A 7,739-nucleotide genomic window follows, 5' to 3' on the forward strand; every position below is an offset into this window, starting at 1 on the left:
CAGGAGGAAATAGTTAATGATTTACTGAGTCATCTGGATCCTCACAAGTCTATGGGACCAGATGGAATCCATCCTAGGGTAATGAGGGAGCTGGCAGAAGAGCTTGCCAAGCCGCTCTCCATTATCTTCCAACAGTCCTGGCTCACTGGGGAGGTCCCACATGATTGGAAGTTGGCAAATATCACCCCAATCCATAAAAAAGGCTGCAAGGCTGACCCTGGTAACTACAGGCCTGTCAGCCTGACCTCGGTGCCTGGCAGAGTTATGGAGCAGATCATCCTGTGTGCAATCACACAGCAGCTACAGGATGGACAAGGGATCAGACCCAACCAGCACGGGTTTAGGAGAGGCAGATCCTGTTTGACCAACCTGATCTCCTTTTACGATCAGGTGACTCACCTGGTGGATGAGGGGAAGGCTGTGGATGTGTCTATCTGGACTTCAGCAAAGCTTTTGACACTGTCTCCCATAATGTACTCCTGGAAAAGCTGGCAGCCCATGGCTTGGACAGGGGCACTCTGTGCTGGGTTAAGAACTGGCTGGAGGGCCGGGCCCAGAGAGTGCTGGTGAACGGGGCTGCATCCAGCTGGCGGCCGGTCACCAGTGGTGTCCCCCAGGGATCAGTGCTGGGCCCAGTCCTGTTTAACATCTTTATCAATGATCTAGATGAGGGGATTGAGTCCATCATCAGCAAATTTGCTGATGACACCAAGTTGGGAGGGAGTGTCGACCTGCTGGAAGACAGGAGGGCTCTGCAGAGGGATCTGGATAGACTGGAGAGCTGGGCTGACTCCAATGGGATGAAGTTCAACAAGGCCAAGTGCCGGGTCCTGCACTTTGGCCACAACAACCCCCTGCAGCGCTACAGGCTGGGGACAGAGTGGCTGGAGAGCAGCCAGGTGGAAAGGGACCTGGGAGTTTGGATTGACAGGAAGCTGAACATGAGCCAGCAGTGTGCCCAGGTGGCCAAGAAGGCCAATGGTATCCTGGCCTGCATCAAGAACAGTGTGGCCAGCAGGAGCAGGGAAGTGATCCTTCCCCTGTACTCAGCACTGGTGAGGCCACACCTTGAGTATTGTGTTCAGCTCTGGGCCCCTCAGTTCAGGAAGGATATTGAGGTGCTGGAGCGGGTCCAGAGAAGAGCAACCAGGCTGGTGAAGGGACTTGAGCACAAGTCCTATGAGGAGAGGCTGAGGGAGCTGGGGTTGTTTAGTCTAGAGAAGAGAAGGCTTAGAGGTGACCTCATCACTCTCTTCAACTACCTGAAGAGAAGTTATAGCCAGGTGGGGGTTGGTCTCTTCTCCCAGGCAACCAACAACAGGACAAGGGGACATGGGCTCAAGCTCTGCCAGGGGAAGTTTAGGTTCGATGTTAGGAAGAAATTCTTTACAGAGAGGGTGATCAGGCATTGGAACGGCCTGCCCAGAGAGGTGGTGGATTCACCATCCCTGGAGGTTTTTAAAAAGAGATTGGAAATGGCCCTTAGTGCCATGATATAGTAATTGGAGTTGGATCAGGGGTTGGACTTGATGATCTTGGAGGTCTTTTCCAACCCAATCTATTCTATGATTCTATGATTCTATGATTCTATGATTCTATGATTCTATTCTATGTAAGGTTCTGTACAGAGTGTGAGTGCAGTATGTGTGAGAACAAGAAGTTAATATACTGGACGAAGCAATAAAAGCTGACTGTGGACCGTCATCAATAAAGGTGCCCAAATTTATTTTTTGTGACCGTCCTCAACTTACTACGACAGTACTGGGCCTGCTTCTGTTCCCAAAGAGCTATCTCTTCCCCAGGCTGAATAAGCCCTAGCCTCACAGCCTCTCCTCCTGGGCCAACCACTGCCTCAACCTTCTTGGTGGCCTTGGTCCCATTAACTGGCCTCTTCCTGGAACAGTCAAAACTGGACACTAACCAAGTAAACATCAGGGGGATAATTTCCCTTGATCTGCTGGCTACCTTTCTACTATCCTCATCTCATCTCAAAAGTGGGAGAGAAGGAGGAGAGGACAGGATGAAGAGAAGCAGAAAATATATTTACACAAGCAAACTTGAATGCCTACCCCTCTCAATGCCACGGCATAGGGGTGCAGAAGTCACTGGCTTTAGCAAACTCAGGAGTCCCTTTTCACCCTCACAAAGGAGAATAGTACTTCAAATTATCACCACCACCCTTCAAGAAGACAACTGATCCAAATCAAACCAAATCCTCACAACATCCTCCAGACTGTGGCTCAGTCTCTAGACACAGCTCTAGTGCCTCAAGGACCCACAGCAAGGCAAACTTCTGGGAACAGCACACAGAGAGCAAGGAGGAAGTAAGTCCTTCTCTAACCACAAGCCACATGCACTAAAGCTGTAGTTGCCTGCTGTAAGTAACTAATGAACATACCAGTAATGATGCTCAGGATATATACTCCTGTATTCAGGAAGGGGGATAAGGCTGAAGAGGAGAGATTAGTTAGAATTCAGTATAATTTGGTGCTGTGATTCCCAGATCTATCTCTTCATGTGAAAAATTAGCACAGTGCCAAACAAAGGCAGATTTTATAGCTTTGTCCCTGTAGTCAGCCACAGAGAATCATTGACGCAAACATTCAATACTAGTGAGAACTGGAGGTGCTTTAGAGTTCCCTGGGTAAAATAAGTGCAAAGCAACATAGTGAAAGCACAGAAGGCAGAGGAGCCACACTAGCCAGCAAGGAAGAAATACTTCCTCTTTGCCACAGTTTAGGGGAGTTTGAGAGATGCTATGAAAAAATTATTTCACACCAAAGAAAAAACTATTGCACCAAAGAGAAACCTATTGCAGCAGTGACACAATATCGCTGTGACCAGTCAAAAAGCAAAATAAACCACAGGGTAATGTGCTAATAGGTTGGATTGATACACTCGTCTCAAAAATGTGGTTTTTTTCTCCCTTCTCTGTAAACATTTTAGAGATCGTGTCATTTCCTGCCTGTGTTAACCAGTCAGAACACACAAAATGCAAGAACACATCAGCAGTACCATGACCAAATTCTGTCACCTTAACAGTGAAGCAAAAAAAGAAAAAAAATTATAAAGTGAAAAAAATTTCAAATACTACTAAACTTTATATATATCTGCCCACAATGTACAAGAAGTAAAAGAAGAGTGTGAATGGCCTTCTTTAAAAAGGATGGTGGAGAGAAACCACAAATACAGAAGAGGTCCAGTGTCCCCAGGTTTAGTTAAAAAAAAAAGTATTAAAGTAGTTCAGCAGTGACTGTCAACATCACAACATAGGATGGTTCAGAGGCACGTGAAATATAAACCTGATGGATAATAAACTTTCATTTCCACCTGCCAGTCTGAAAATGGTAGCAATAAATTAAAGTGTTCACATGGCATTTTGAAGCATCAGCAAGACACCCATGTCAGGCACAAAGACATCTCTATCAGTATTAAACTCTTAAAGTGACTGGAGAATTAGAGGAAACAAATCCTTCAAGATGCAATAAGGTGCACAGTTCAACAGAAGAACTCTTTCAATTAGCAAAGACGGAGGATGTGGATCTCTATGTTTGCATTTTATTATCTTGTTGTAATGTAAATGTTTATTACATCCTTTTCTTTTTTTCTTTTACCAGAAGCTCTCCAACCTAAGACTAAAGCCACATCAATTTCAAATGCCAAGATTACATCTGGTAAAGTATGAAAGTATTTTTTCTTTCATATGGTTAGCTCTCTTTGCTGATATATAAACAGATGTGAAAGGAGCTTCCAAACGACAATGTTTCAGACCAAAAATCTTTTACCATTTGCATTGGCTTTTCTTGAGGACAAACCCACTAGGAAATTAAGCAGGAAGCCAACAACTTCTATCTTATATTAGAGAACACTTGACAGGCTTAGGACTTTTCAATGAACTGTTTCTGGCTCAAAAATGTTAATTGCTGAGCATTTGTTCCAGTGAATGTTTCTAGCTAATTGGTGGGACAGGAAGGTCCCACCACACAGCAGTTGGTGCAGTCACACTTCAAACATGCCACAGATCTAGAGTCAGCAATAACAAGCTGGATGAATGACCTTTCAGCAGCTGAGACAGTTCCTGGGGGGCCACACAGAGTGCTGTGGGGACAGAGGTAAGACTCCACCTAAACCCAAGCTGAGTATGTGTATTATGCTGTACTGTGTAGTATAATATCCAGCTTGAAGCTGCTTCAGTTGTGCCTACCAGAGGCACAGTGATGTGGTGATGCTAGCTCAGGTTCCAGAAAGACTTTAGCTGACTGATGCAGCTGAGCACAAGAATTCAGTATCCAAACCCAGCTTCAACACTTATTAGAATTTCAAATCCATTTATGTTAGAAAAAAATGCACCATAAGTAAACACATTCTATACATTGAACAACTTCTTACAAACTAACTTATTACAGATATTTTTCAGCTATCATGAATACAAACAGGAAGCTACAAATTCTACAAATTCAAAAGCTGATGCCCCCCTTCCTGTCCTACTGACTGGTTAGTGGTCAAACCACAGCATCTAAACCTGATTCATTATTTATACCCTGTCGGAGCCCCTGGTGGTCTAGTGGTAAGGGCGCGGTGCTGTCACCGCCGAGACCCGGGTTCGATTCCTGGTCAGGGCCACTCCCAGGCAGATGGAGCTCATTAGCCCTTAAAAAGGCAACCTATCTACGTCCTAAGGACCTCGTTGCCACCGTCCAAGCTTGTTCGGCCCCGGCAGATGAACCTTAGGATTAAAGGGTGGGCTCAGTTCCGCACACACTGTGTCTCACCTAAAAAATCCAATGCGCAGGCTGGAAGGTGTAAAGACCTTCCCCGGATCTTCGCTCGCGAAGACTGGCCATTATTTATACCCTAAGCACTTGGCTAATGAGCTGGATTTAACACTTAAGTTAGATCATTTATGCATATCTCACTCACAATGTCAAGAATACCTGCCTGGGTTACAAAAACCTTGGTATTGAATGCAGGACATCAAGGTGTCCCCTCGTCCACAATTTTATTCCGAACCAATCAGAATTTTCTCAGGCAACTAAAGTTGTTTCATTCCTTGTCTTTTTTAAAATCGTAGAAGCGTAGCATCATTTAGGTTGGAAAAGACTTCTATGATCGAGTCCAACCATTAACCTGGCACTGCCAAGTCCACGAATAAACCATGATCTTACTTAACTCAGCTACACATCTTCTGCATACCTTCAGAGATAATGGCTCAAACCACTTCCCTGGACAATTTGTTCCAATTCTTGACAACCTGTGCAGTGAAGAAGCCTTTGCTAATCTAAACCCCTCCTAGTGCAACTTGAGGCCATTTTTCCTCATCCTAATTCTTATTATTTGGGAGGAGACACCATTTTGTAACAATATAAAAGATAGCACCCTATGTCATCATATGGGACAAACAAACGTGGATACTTGTTAAACAACGTTATCTCTACATCATTTACTCCCTAAGGTTTACACCACCGGGTAAGACAGCAGTCACTTCTCTTGATTTTGCTGCTGCTCCAGGAAATTATTATTCTGCTCACTGAGAAATCTTTCTCTCATTTCCTTCTACTCTGGGAAAAAGCTTATATATAAAATGGCACAAAGTTTGGACAATTGCTTGCAAAAACAATCTTCCACTGGGAAGCCAAATTATCAAAATAATCATTTTAGTGAAGATTTTTCGTAGACAATAGTTTAACATTCTTCAGTCAGACCTTATCAAGAACTGGCCTTCTCCCTCCCTCAGGCCATCCAAGCTTTGTCCATGTACTATGAAGTATCACTAAGGATATAGCCCAACAATCTGAAACACAGTAATTATCAGACCTCTGGAGAATTAGGCACAATATTGAAAAATTCACTTGACTTCATCCGCAGGGAAAGCTATTCCATTTGAAAACTGGATCATATATCAGTTTCCTCCAATTCCTTCTGTCTTTATAATTAAAATTTCACATTATCCTGGCAGAAAACTGTCACACATTACAGGGAATAAGAGATGAAAGTTAGGCAAGATATTTCATTAATCAATAACTGAAGCAGCTCATGTAGTTTAGCTAGCGAAATAAGATATTTGAAGTATCATTGTACCACAGGTAACACATGCAGGAAAAATAAATACTTTTTGCATATGCTGTGCCCTGACACAACTTTTTTTTTTTAATTAAAAGAGACTTGTACATTTTTTGTGGAATCCTGTAGAATACCAGGAGTGTTTAAGAAAACGAGTCATCCATGTCCATGGGGCAAAACAGGACTTTCAATAAGGAAGCACCATGGGAAAATGCTCTGCTTCCTCATTATCCTATATCAAAGAAATGTGCAGTTCAGATGAAGGTTTAATGCAATTCTAGTCTTATTTATATCTTTCAGATAAAAGTTCATAATAAATCAAAATAGCCAGGAGGTAGAAACTCAAAGCCTCAATAGCATGACATATGAAGCATAGATTTTTTTTTCAATCAAAAATATTTCAATATAAGGACAGATTATCTATGTGTATCTTTTGTAAAACTCACACATGACAAATAACTAAATAATTTTTGATGAGACATTACACATGATCTGAGGCACAGCATGCCATATAAGAATTGACCAAAGTGTTATTTCTACAATTTTTCTCTGAACTGTAAGGAATGATGAGACATTGAAAAGAGTAGTTTAGTATTTTTCCCCTACTATGCCACTTATTTTTAAGACTGCCAGTTTCTAATGGTAAAAGAATATTTCTTCCTTCCTTAATAATATGACTATTTTTCCATTAATTGCTCAGCTGCATCCATTTAAAATTCTGAATGGGAGTTCACCATGTCCAGCACTAAACCTTCTTTCTTTATGTACCTCTGTGTTACATCTTGCAATATAGGAGACTAAATTCTTTATGTAATGAATGGTGAGAAGTCAGTGGTACAAATCAGAGCATCTTTGTTGGATGCATGAGATAGATAATGTGAAGACCTCCCCAACATGCTGAAATTTGAAAGATTTATTCAAGTAGCAAACAGATTACATTTTTTCAAGACACAAAATCCAAGAGAAACAAACAGTTGCTTGAATTAGATTTCAAAAGGATCAAATCCACATAATTACAAACATGGTACACTTTTCTGTATTAAAGTGGTGTTCACTGGTTTTTGAGGACACATTTCTTCCCATTTTTACAGTAAGTCCTTTATGGAGAAAGCCACTAACAATCAGAAATAGGGCCATCCAGTTAAAGGCAATGAAATACATGTATCTCTTGGACAGAGTTAGTAATTCTATAGAAAACAGCTAACTCCAGAACTAAAAAGGGGATCACATCAACAGTAGTATGACAGGGAACCAAGCAATATTTTGGTCATCACAGATAAAGAAGGCCATGCAACATTACAGGAAAGAGCACGGATGGAGATAATTCTTTCAACTGGAAAGGAAAATTACACTTTTCCCCATTACTAAGGAGCTTTTCTCTTGAGGATAATACAAGCAAGTTTCAATCAGAGGTCAATTCACACAGATGCAGGTTTGGAGAACAGCATACAATTTTCTTTACAAACAAATCCTTGGAGATTTCAATTGAAGACATTCTTCATTGTATCAAAAAAAAAGTAAGTTTTCATATATGAAGGTAGTATTACATGGTAAAATAGGAGATGTCACCTCAGAGGAAAGAAAGCAGAATCTATCTATTCTTGTCCCCATAGAATAATTCCAGTAGCAAGTAGTGTTTATTTTAGACTAATCATCCAAACCACTAGAAAAGCTGATGT

This window comes from Myiozetetes cayanensis, unplaced genomic scaffold (assembly GCF_022539395.1).
Source record: "Myiozetetes cayanensis isolate MyiCay16 unplaced genomic scaffold, myiCay2020 scf2-11, whole genome shotgun sequence".
Lineage (NCBI taxonomy): Eukaryota > Metazoa > Chordata > Aves > Passeriformes > Tyrannidae > Myiozetetes > Myiozetetes cayanensis.